General features: G+C 35.8%; 1 long non-coding RNA gene across 4 annotated transcripts in view; it reads left to right on the forward strand.

The window, feature by feature from the left end:
• LOC140700172 (uncharacterized) overlaps window positions 1-13,059 on the forward strand; it is an 88,257-nt gene that overhangs the window by 14,801 nt on the left and 60,397 nt on the right. For all 4 annotated transcript variants that reach the window (XR_012078456.1, XR_012078457.1, XR_012078455.1 and 1 more), the window contains one exon: window positions 7,725-7,876. This is a non-coding gene — a long non-coding RNA (uncharacterized lncRNA). The remainder of the gene's footprint in view (window positions 1-7,724; window positions 7,877-13,059) is intronic.

The following is a 13,059-nucleotide window of genomic DNA, read 5'->3' on the forward strand; positions in this document are numbered from 1 at the left end:
TTGATTTATAATTGACATACAATGTATTAGTTTTAGCATACAACATAATGGTTTGATATATGTAAATAGTATTGCAAAATGACTACCACAGTAAGTTTACATTTATCATCACATAGTTACATTTTTTCTTGTGATGAGAACTTTTAAGATCTACTCATAGAAACTTTCCTATATAAAATACAGTATTGTTAACTTTAGTCACTATACTTTATATTGTATCCTCAGGACTTATTTGTCCCATAAGTGGAAGTTTGTACCTTCTGACCCTACCCCCACCCCTACCAACCTTTGGCAAAAACCAATCTGTTCTCAACATCTATGAATTAAGTTTTTTCTTTTTAAGATTCCATATATAAATGAGATCATACAGTATTTGTCTTTCCCTGTCTGGCTTATTTCACTTAGCATAATGCCCTCAAATTCCATCCATTCTGTTGCAGATGGCAGGGTTTCCTTTTTATGGCTGAATATTATTCCATTCTATATGTATACATTTTCTTTATCCTTCCTATGTTGATGGACACTTAGGTTGTTTCCATGTCTTGGCCATTGTAAATAATGCTGCACACAATATGAGAGTATATCTTTTCAAGATAGTGATTTCATTTTCTTTGGATAAATACTTGTAGTGGAATTGCTGGATCATATGGTAGTTCAATTTTTAATTTTTTAAGGAATCTCCATATTGTTTTCCATAGTGGCTGCACCAATTTACATTCCCACCAGCAGTCCCTTTTCTCCACATCCTCATTATATTTGTAATTTGTGTTCTTTTTGATGATAGCCATTCTAACAGGTGTAAAGTGATATCTCATTGTGGCTTAGAGTTGCATTTCCCTGATGACTAGTGATGTTGAGCACCTTTTCTTGTACTTTTTAGCCATTTGTTTGTCCTCTTTGGAAAAATGTCTATTCAGATCCTCTCACCCTTTTTAAATTGGATTGATTGTTTTTTCTATTGAATTGTATATGTTCTTTAAATATTTTGAATGTTAACCCCTTATTAGATATATGATTTTTAAATATTTTCTCCTATTCAGTAGGCTTCCTTTTCATTTTGCTGATCTTTTCTTTTGCTCTGCAGAAGCTTTTTGGTTTAATGTAGTCCTACTTGTTTATTTTTGCTTTTGTTGTTTTTGCTTTTGGTATGAAGTCCAAAAACTCATTGCCAAGAGCAATGTCTAGGAGTTTACTGCCTGTTTTCTTCTAGGAGTTTTATGATTTCAGGTCTTATATTTAAGTCTTTAATCCATTTTGAGTTTATTATTGTGTTTGGTGTAAGATAGTGGTCCAGTTTCATTCTTTTGGTTGTGGTTGTCCAGTTTTCCCAACAGTGTTTATTGAAGAGATTGTCCTTTCTCCATTATATATTCTTGGCTTCTTTGTTGTAAATTAATTTACCATGTGTGTGTGCATTTATTTTTGGGCTTTCTATTTTGTTCCATTGATCTATGTGCCTGTTTTTATGCTAATATCATACTTTTTTCATTACTATCGCTTTGTTATATAGTTTGAAATCAGAAAATTTGATGTCTTTGGTTTTGTTATTCTTTTTCAAGATTGCTTTGCTATTCAGGGTCTTTTGTGGTTCCATAGAAATTTTAGGATTGTTTTATTTCTGTGAAAATGCCACTGGAATTTTGATAGGGATTGCAGTGAATCTGTAAATTGCTTTGGGCAGTGTGGACATTTTAACAATATTAATTATTCCAATCCATAAGCACAGAATATCTTTCCAACTATTTGTGTCTTTTTCAATTTATTTTATCAATATCTTATTTGTTTCCAGTTTATAGGTCTTTTACCTCCATGATTAAATTTATTTCTAGGTATTTCATTCTTTATGATGCAGTTTTAAATTGAGTTGTTGTCTTAATTTCTCTTTCTGATAATTCATTATTAGTGTATAGAATAACTGATTTTTTTGTATTGATTTTGAATCCTAAAACTTTACTGAATTCATTTATTAGTTCTAACAGCTTTTTGGTGGAGTCTTTTGGGTTTATGTATATAATATCATGTTATCTAAAATAGAGAGTTTTCCTTTTTCTTTTCTGACTTGAATGGCTTTTATTTCTTTTTCTTTACTAATTCCCCTGGCTAGGACTTCCAGTACTATATTAAATGAAAGAAAAGGAAAATCTTATAGAGACTGAAAGCAGATCCATGGTTGCCTGGAACTGGGGGTAGGATTGATTGCAAATGGACACAAAGGATCTCTGTGGGGTGATGAAAATATTCTAATACTGGGTTGTGGTAATGATTGCACAACTATGTAAATTTACTAAAAATTATTGCATTGTACATTTCTAAAAGGCAAATATTTTGGTATGGAAATTATTTCAGAGAGAGAAATAAATGATTTAGGCAGCCAGGTAAAAACATTGAGTTACTTATAAGGGAAAGAAAACCATTTCTTCTTAGGTTCTTCTCAGAAACATGCAGTGACTTCTCACAGAAACATTCAGCACCAGAAGGCAATGTGGCAATACTACAAAACACGCAAGGAAAGACCATATAACCAAAATTTTCATATTGAACCAGTCTTTCCCCCCTCTCCCATGACCTTCTGCAAATAATTAATTAAAATAATTGCTTTAAGTTTCCATGAAAACCAAATATCACATTTGAATGATTTACATTTACATTTACATTTTTGGAATCTGACCAGCCTTGAGGAGCTTGACCAAGTTTTCTATTGCTCACAGTAGAGGCTTGGGCAGTGGAATGTTGAAATAGAGCATTTTTTCATCAGACATTTTCCTAGAAAGAGCTTAACCCCTTTCTCGTGCTTTAATGCATCCTGGGCTTCCAAAGAAATAAGAAAAGAGAGGAAAAATATAACTTGACAGTGGAGAAACCTGGCAAATTCTCCACTACCCAGATGATCAAGGTTAACATCATCAATAATAAGTCATGCTGATATCGTGTACTCTTGATTTGATGGGATGAGAATAGGATGCTACTTCTGTGGTCTGCCAGTAGTCCATATCCCTAATCTGTACGTGAGAAAAACACCAGAAAACCCCCAGTGGAGGGATATTCTACATAATACCTGACCAATACTCCTATAAAATGTCAAGGTCGTCAAAAACTAGGAAAGTCTGAGGAAGTGTCACAACCTGGACGTTACCTAAGGGGACACAACAAGTAAATGTAATCTGGTATCCTGGATGAGATTCGGGAACAGAAAGAATGTTAGAAAATAACCTAGTGAAATCCAAGTAGAGTGTGGAGTTTAGTTAATAGCGTTGTATCAACATTAGTTCCTTAGTTTTGACAGATGTACTACAGTAATATAAAATGTTAACAACAGAGTAAATAGGGTAAGGGGATACAAGAATGCTCTCTGCTATCTTTGCAGCTGTCCTATATATCTAAAACTATTCTAAAATTAAATATTTATTGAGGCGGGGGGAATGAAACGATGTAAGTACTAGAAATAAAACAAGAGTGAATTTCTTTATTGGGAGTAGGTGATGTTTCCTAACTAGCCTCAAAATCTGAAGCAATAAGGGAAAAGGTAAATCTGACAAGATATTTTAAACCTTGTGTGTATTACTTGGCAAGGGCTGCCACAACAAAAACTTGGTGGCTTAAACAACAGAAACTTATTGTCTCGCAATTCTGCAGGCTGTTAAGTCTGAGATCAAGATGTTAGGAAGGTTGGTTTCTTCTGAGGCCTTTCTCCTTGGTTTGTACATGGCTGTCTTCTCTTTGTCTTTACATGGTCTTCCCCCTGTATCTGTGTTCTAATCTCCTCTTATAAGGAAATCAATCATATTGAATTAGGGCCCACCAATATGGCCTCATTTTACCTTAATTGCCTCTTTAAAGGTCCTATCTCCAAATACAGTCACATTCTGAGGTTATGTGGGTTAGAACCTCAATATAGGAATGAGGGGTGGGGACTTTTCAACCCACAACAACTTGCATGACAAAAAACACTGTAAATGAAAATACAAATGGCAAACTGAGAACAATTTTTTGCAACTTACTGATACAAGGGTTAATACCTTTAATAGAGAGAGAATTTTTGGAAATAGAAAAGATAAAGACCAAGAATCATATAGAAAGATGAACAAGGAATATTGAGTAGACAGTTCACAGAAAAAGAAATACAAAGACATTAGAAAATATCTCACCCTGGCTCATAATAAAATCTCATTTTCTACCTATAAGATTGGCAAAGATGCAAGAGTTTGATGATAGACTTTGTTACCAGCCTGTTTAAGAGGCACTTTCATACACTGTTGATAGGAGTGCAAAAATGGCACAAGCTTCATGAAAAGGAATTTAGTAATATCTGGAAAAATTACATGTGCAAATGCTCTTTGACCCAGAAATCCAATTTTTAGGAATTTATTCCAGTGATTCACTGGTGAAAATATGAAAATATGTTCACAAAAGTTTGTGCATTGCAGCATCATTTGTAATAGGAAGACTGGAAACAATCCAGATGTTCAATAATAGGTTAGTTGAACAAACTTTGGTACATCTGAAACGTCCACACAGTACAATCCTAGGCACCTGTGCAAAGGAATAAGGAAGATCTCTGTGTACTACCATGGAGGGAGTTCTAGAATATACCATTAAGTGAAAAAAGTAAGATAGAGAAAAGTGAACCCTTTAATATATGACTGTTAAAGAGAGGAATAAGATTAAACATTTAGTAAAGAAAGCTAATGTCCTGTTAAAAGGACTCAGGAGCCAGACTGAAGAGGCTTCCATGGAACAATGATGGGGCAATTTGAGTATCAATGAAATGACAACTACAGGGGAGTTGAACACATCAAATATCATTAAATCCATAAATTTATGTTATTACTCAAACAAAAAAACTCATATTTGTTTTTGGAGGTTGCTAGAGAGTCAACTAATCTTTCTGAAAATTAGTTAATGAGGAGGGAAAATCAAGGATTTGACTTGCCTTTATTTTATGAACTGTAGCTCAGGACAACAGATGGTTTATGAAGGAAGTCTTCCCTTTATAAAAGTATCCTGGCTAATAAAAAAAGCATTGACAAAATTAGAATATCACCATTCTGCAAGCCATTAATAAAATAATGGATCTACCATCAATGATCATTGATGGCCACTAACATTATCAAAAAAGATGAGCAAGCAATTAAATGCCTGGTGATGGCAGTAGACACCTTCACCTATGAAAGACAATTGTTGCCACATAATCAAGCCTGAATATGATCAAATCTCCAGGTCTTGCCAGATATTTTCAAAAACAGGAACAGAATAACATGTTAAACAGCAACACATGGATGAGATCAATAATTCCAGACTGAGACGTTGTACAGGAAAAATGACCCATTTTGTCAATGTATTGCATGGGGAATAAGGAATAGCAAGGAAAAAAACAAACTGAGGGGAAACCTATAGATTAAAAGGGACTTGAGTCATATTAACCAAATGAAGTTATGGACCTTGTTTGGGTCCCATTTTAAAAAAAACACTTAAAAAATTATAAGACACTAAAGGGAATTTGAATACTGACTGGATATTTAATAATGTTAAGGAATTATTAATTTTTTACTTGTGATAGTGATATTGTGGCTATTTTAAAAAAGAGTGCTTAATCATTTCACAATACATAGGTGTATCAAATTGTCACACCATATAAACTTGCATAATGTTATATGATGATTATATCTCGGTAAAGCTGGAAGAAAGAGTCCTTATAACTAATTACCCACTGTAATTTTATGAATTAAACAATATATTAATGTCTGCGATTTACCTAAAAGTAATCTGTGGGTGGGGAGTTGATGAGGGTGTAGATGATACGAGACTGGTCATTAGTTGATAATCATTAGAGCTGGATGATGTGTACATGAGGGGATGTATTGTTCTGTCCTCTCCACTTTTCTGTATGTTTAAAATATTTTACAACCATTTTTTTAAATTTAGAAAGAATTCTAAGCCAATTTAAAGTTATTCTCAATGGAAAAGATAGAACAATTTGAACATCAGAAAGATTATAACTGTTCATACATTCACTTAACCTGATTCCAATTAAAATATTAACCAGTTTTTTCAAATCTAAGTAAGTTGAATCTGAAGTTAATGTAAAAAAAAAACTAGCAAAAGTTGCCAATAAAACTCTGAAAAAGAAAACAATGAGAAGAAACTATTCCTATCAAATATTAAATGTGCTATGAACCATGAGAAACCAAGGAAAGAGTTTTCAGAGTGTGGGAGAAGGAAGCATGTAACAGTTTTAAATGCTACAGAAATAACAGAAATGACACAGTTGCTGTTAGCTTGCTTTGCTCACAGGTAGCTTAAAACAAACAAACCTGAGACCCAGGAACTGCCATAAGCCATTTAAATCAGAATCTCTGAGGCTGAGGACCAAAGCTCTGATGATTTTAATGTACCTTTAGGATTGAGAACCAGTGGTACAATTGTTAAGCAGGCCTTTTTCTGTCACCCAGGAGCTGACAATAGGACCTCTGCTGAAAACTGTAGACTCTAGCTCTCCCTCAAGAGAGGCCCCAACAATTGGGGCTAGACCTCTAGATCCCTTAAGTGGTGGAAGTAGAAATGCAGTGTTTGTGAGAAGATGCTTTCCTCTCCCTACAGCCAAAGAGTGGCAGTCTCAAAAGCACTTGTAAATGTAAGGGTGCCTGCAAAAAGAAAAGAATGACATCTTATTCCCACTCTTTCATCTGCTTAGGGAAGAATTTACCAATCTGTCCTTGTGCCTACCCGAGCAGTGGGAACAGAATGGAGAGGGCAGGTTTTCCCCTCCGTGAAGCCAAAAATTGCTTGGAAAGTTGGTTGTAGGGGTAGGGGGAAGACATACATGAACTGTCCATACCTTTCTAAGCATCAGTTCCTCAAGGAAGCCTTCTGTGGTTCCCCCCAGTGTAGACTAGCTTCCCTTGTCACCTGTTCTTCTAGAACAATTTTCCTCTGGAGTATTTATCTCTTTATGATTATTTGTATGTTTCTTCTTCTAGACTGTTAGTTTCACAAGGGATCATGTCGTTTTGTTTCTGTTTTTGTTTTTTAATCTCATCCATTGTATCTGTATCTGGCACCAAGTAAGCATTTGCTAAATTTAATTGAATAAATGAATGAATTTAAAAAGAAAAGGAGATCTTTTGTTTTGACAATTATATATAAAGTACAAATATGTACACAATATAAGCATTAAAAATACTTGATAGACATGCACAAAAACACTGATTTTGCTTTAGTTGTAGGATCCAAGTTACTTTTATTTCCTTTGTGATTTATAAAATTTCTACAAAGATTTTTTTTTCTGAATACTTTTCTAATCAGAAGAAAGGAAATTAAGCAAAGAATACACCTGCTGAGGGTATATGTTAATGGTAAGGCCCTGGAGTCAGAAAGGACTGGACTTGAGTTCTGCCTCGGCTACCTACTACCTTTGTGACCTGGAGCAGGTTACTACCTCAATGACTACTAGTTTCCTCATCTGTAAAGTGGGGATAATCAAAGAAACTCGGCTTGTGGTAGGTGTGAGGGTTTAAGTTGGAGAACACATGTAGCACTTGGTACCAAATGCTTCTTAAGAGTCAGCTATTATTATTATTACTTTAGGGGAAAAGACCTTTTTACCTTGGCACTGTAATGAGTTTTACTGTAAATACATGTGTAAATTCATTAGGTTGTACTTAATAGTTAAGTGCTTAACTTCAGCCTTGTTTAAAATTTAAAATAATTTAAATCATCACCAACAGATGGCAGCGTATCATGGTTTCTTCCAAACATTGGGCCCGCCCTGGTGCCATTGCTGGACAACTTTCCTTGCTAGAGTCTGTTGTGAAAGGAAGAGACTTGTCAAGTTTAATTCGACTCTTTCAATTTACGTATATGGAAACCTGGAGATGAGGTAAAAAACAAAGCACAACCTATTTATTTGCCAAAAAGGGCGAGGTTGGGGGACGAGATGGTGAGAACAACCTCTGTGTGTACTTCGTACTGAATTTGGGCTATTTCCACAATATTCCTTTTAACTAGTCAAATAAATTTAGGATATATGGCAGAAAACATTTTCTAGTTCTCAAATGCAAATATCAATTTGGAGAGTAAAGAATATGTTTCTTAGTCATACAAATAAATGGTTGATGAGCCTCAAAATATGGAGATTCCTCTACCCCATGTCCTTCTTAAAATATTTTCCAGTTGACAGAGGCAATGCCCTTTGTTAATCACTGGACCTTCACAATCAGGGTTTAGGATTATCATTTCTATTTTACAGACTAGGAAATGGAGGCTCAGAGAAGAAAATGCACTTATAAGCAGGAAACATGTATTCAAATCCAGCTCATTCATTCATGCAGATATGCATGCAATCATCCATTCATTCATCAAAAACAAGCATTTATTAAATTCCTAGTATGTGCCAGTACTATGCTAGCTGCTGGAGATGCATAGGCTAACCAAGAATACACCCCCAAAAGGTCTTGGTCTCTGCCCTTATAGGGCTCCAGTGTCTGAACTTCAGGACACCAAATTTCTACCTCTTTTCTGCCACACATACACATTGGCACAGTGCCCTGAACATATAGTTGATACCCAGCAAGTATCTGTTACATTGAGATGTACACTCCCAAAGGCCCTTCAAGCCAGGGAATTGCAGTGAGGGTTTTACTATTAGTCAAATATTACAGGCTCAGTACTATTTTTTAATGTGTTATTCAATTTACTTAAAATAAAAAATAATAGTTCACCCATTTCTCCCACCCCCACCCCCCTCACCTCTGGCCACCATCCCTGGTACCAGTTTACTCTCTATCTATAAGCTTGGTTTTTGTGGGGTTTTTTGGTTTGCTTTTTATTTTTAGAGTCCACACATAAGAGAGATCATATGGTATTTGTCTTTCTCTGTCTGACTTATTTCACTTAGCATAATGCCCTCAAGGTCCATCCATATTATCACAGATGGCAAGATTTCATTCATATATATATTCATAATTTCTACATTGATTCATCCATCAAAGGACACTTAGGTTGTTTCCATGTCTTGGTTATCGTAAATAATACTTTAGTGAACATGGGAGTTCATATATCTTTTTGAATTAGTGTTTTCATTTTCTTCAGATAAATACCCAGAATTGAATTGTGTGGTAGTTCTATATTTTTAATTTTTTGAGGAACTTCCATACCGTTTTCCATGGCAGTTGCACCAATTTACATTCCCGCCAACAGTGCATAAGGGTTCTCTTTTCTCCACACCCTTGCCAACACTTGTTAGTTCTTGTCTTTTTGATAATAGCCATTCTAACAGGTGTGAGGTGATAGCTCATTGTGGTTTTGATTTACATTTCCCTAATGATTAATAATGTTGAGCATTTTCCATGTACCTGTTGGCCATCTTATGCTATCTTTGGAAAAATGTCTGTTCAGACCTTCTGCCCATTTTAAAATCAGGTTTTTTTTTTTATTGAGTTGTATGCGTTCTTTATATTTTGGATATTAGCCTCATCATATATATGATTTGCAGTTATTTTTTTTCCATTCAATAGGCTGCCTTTTCATTTTGTTGATGGTTTCCTTTGCTGTACAGAAGCTTTTTTAGCTTGATATAGTCCCACTATTTACTTTTGCTTTTGTTGCTTTTGCTTTTGGTATCAGATTCAAAAATTATTGCCAAGACTATGTCAAGGAGTTTATTGCCTGTGTTTTCTTCTAGATGTTTTATGGTTTTAGGTCTTTCAAGTCTTTAATCTATTTTGAGTTAATTTTTGTGTATGATGGTCTAGTTTCATTCTTTTGCGTGTGGCTGTCCAGCTTTCCCAACAGCAATTATTGAAGAGACTGTCCTTTCCCCATTGTATATTCTTGGCTCCTTTGTCATAAATTAATTGACAGTATATGCATGGGTTTATATCTGGGCTTTCTGTTTTGTTCCATTGATCTATGTGTCTGTTTTTATGCCAATACCATACTATTTTAATTACTATAGCTTTATTATATAGTTTGAAATCAGGGAGCATTATGCCTCCAGCTTTGTTCTTCTTTCTAAAGATTGCTTTGGCTATTTGGGATCTTTCATGGCTGCATACAAATTTTAGGATTGTTTGTACTATTTCTGGAAAAATGCCATTGGAATTTGCATTGAATCTGTATATTGCTTTGGGTAGTGTGAACATTTTAACAACATTAAGTATTCCAATCATGAACATGGAGTATCTTTTCACTTATTTGTGTCTTCTCAATTTCTTTCATTAATGTCTTGTAGTAACATACAGGTCTTTCACTTCCTTTGTTAAATTTATTCCTAGGTATCTTATTCTTTATGATGAAACTATAAATGAATTCTTTCTTAATTTCTCTTTCTGATAGTTTGTTATTAGTATAAAGAAATGCAACTGATTTTTGTGTATTGATTTTGTATCCTGCAGTTTTACCGAATTCATTTGTTAGTTCTAACAGTGTTTTTAAGAACTGTTTTTTAAATATCTAAGGATTTGTTTATATATGTGTAATCTTTGCTGCTCCAGAAAGCACTTAGGGACTGCAGGATGTCTGCATAGCCAGTGAAGTCTTTGTGTGTTGAATAATGGCCCCCAGACTTCTTTTTAAATGTCCTGAAAAGCTGGACCCAGTTGGACTGCTAGGTGGCAGTAGCAGCACGTGATGTCTTTAGACTCTGATCAATAAATCTCAGAGCGAGGAGCTTTCAGGAGTAGCTGGTTCATTACCTACCATTATACATGTAAGAAAGCCAAAGTCCCTGGGAAAGACACTGACCAAAGCTGGGTAGGTAGTTAGCCAAACAGTCTAAGTTGTGTACAGATTGCTGGCTATTGTGGTTTAATATTTGCAGGAAAAATTTCCTTATGGAGTCATTGAAAAACTATTTCAAATATTTGCTATAAAAAGCTTTTTTTTAAAGCAGTAGTACAAAAGAATAGGAATGAGATTAAAAGTAAGTCTGCCTCGTATCCCAACCTTGTATTCTCACAGTTGCTCTCCCCAGAAACCCCACAGCTGCCAAGTTCTTGAATAACTATCCAGAGATATGTTTAATTAAACACACATGCATACACACTTGGCTGTGGTGCATTTGTAATATCCAGACTCACGTGTGTTTGTGTGAGATCAAATGTAATGTGTGCATGGAGTATAAAATAATATGAACAAAAGTGGGAAAGCTGTGGACCCCAGGAAAACGCCTCCTTCACCCTCCCAGTCTCCCTGGAAAAAAAAAAAAAAGAAAAAGTTCATGAAGTGGTTTCTAAATTCTGGAGTGGCTATATTTTTACCATTTCTCTGTTGATTTAACAGATTAAAACTCTGCCAGCAACACCTATACTATCAATCTTGGTAAATTCTGCCTTCTGAAGCTCTCCCTGCTGTAATTAAATTACTGTAAATACAATTACAAGGCCCCTCTAGGTGGTCTGTGTGACACCAGCTTCGAAGGAATTGTCTTGAGATATTTGAACCAAAGTAAAAAGCAAAGTGGCGGAATCCCCTTAATCTTTGAGGGCCAATCCTTTGAGGATTTATGGCCATGAAATAACAGGCAGTTGGTTTTAGACAGGGAAAGCAGCCCTTTCAGGAGATATTTTTCACAGCCCTCGCTGGCTTTCAGGGTCAGTATGGGGGCTCCAGCCTCTGTTGCCAGCTTCCTGACCCCCCCAAATCCCTTCCCCAGCCTCCACCAATAATTTGCAAATTTTGCTTCTGGAAGAAGAGGGTCTGGGTAGTTAGTACTTTGCATCCAACACCTTTTGCATAGTGTTGGGAGCCGTTGCTATGTGGTCCACGTTTATTGCTCAACAAGCTTAAACTTTGCATAGCCTGTGCTAAACTAATTTGCGTCAATTTGTCTACATCATGCCAACAATCGTTCTGAGAGTCTTGAATAGAACATACAAGGCTGCTGATAAAGGCCCTAGGAGCAGATGCCGCTGGCCATTCTGCGGGGCCTCGCTGTGGCTAGTTCTTCACCATGGTTTCTTCATATCCTAGTGACAATGTTAGTTTTTCCACCCTGGGGTTAAAACTTTTTTTTTTTAAACAATGGACAGCCCTATACAGCTGGCACTCCAACTGACTTTTTTTTTTTTTTTACATGGCTGTGGCTGAATTCTAGCCCCAGTGTTTCCTAATCACTTTCTCCCTCCAAGTTTCAGAGAAAGCAAGTGGAGTTAAATTATTTAGAAGAGTTTGTGCAACTGTGACAAGCTGCTTTTCTAATTATTTGTCATTGTGTTGCACTAAAATTTCAAGATAAAAACTGATCACTTGTAACTAAACTTGTATTACTGATACTAGACAACAAAAGTAATTTGTACTGCATGAACTCTAGAAAATAATCTTATATTTAGAAGAAACTTACCTTTTTTTCCCCAAAGCCAGACCTGGAAATATACTGCTTTGGTCAGTTTGGGGAAGGCACCAGAGACCCTGAAGGAGCTCAGTGAATCTCCTTAGGAAATCCAATCTATGGTTTATTTACCTGTTTATGGGTTTTGTTATTCTGTAATGCCTCTTCCCACAATAACCTATTTATTTAACGATCTAAAAACTATCCTGAGAAAACTAATAAATGTCCAAATGTTTGCAATTAAGTGCTGTGTCAGTATGTCTAGATAGGAGGAACCAATAAGAACTTATTCAATTCAATAAATGATTATTGAAGGCCTGCTATATGCTAGGCACCTTTCCAGGCACTTGGGATATTGCAGTGCTATGGCCTTTGCTACTGTGGCATCTCGGAAACAGACATTAAATAAAGAGACCGGTAAATAACAGGCAGTGGGAATGTCAGTTGGTGGGGACTGTTAAGAAGAACACTTAAGGGGGAAAAGTAGTCAAAGAGCTACCTTAGTTAAAAAGGACAGAGAAGATGTCACAGAAAATGACATTTGAACACAAACTCAAGGGAGGGAAGGAACATCCTGAGAATGTCAGTGGCCCAGGCAGAGGGAACAGTGGGAACCAAATTCCATGATGTGGGGATGGCTTTACATATTCATGGCCAGTGCAGCTAGGAGCAGGGAACTAGAGGGGCAAGAAGGCAGGAGGTGAAATCCCTAAGAGATGAGAATAAACAGAAAT

This window comes from Vicugna pacos, chromosome 12 (genome assembly GCF_048564905.1).
Source record: "Vicugna pacos chromosome 12, VicPac4, whole genome shotgun sequence".
Classification (NCBI taxonomy): Eukaryota; Metazoa; Chordata; class Mammalia; order Artiodactyla; family Camelidae; genus Vicugna; species Vicugna pacos.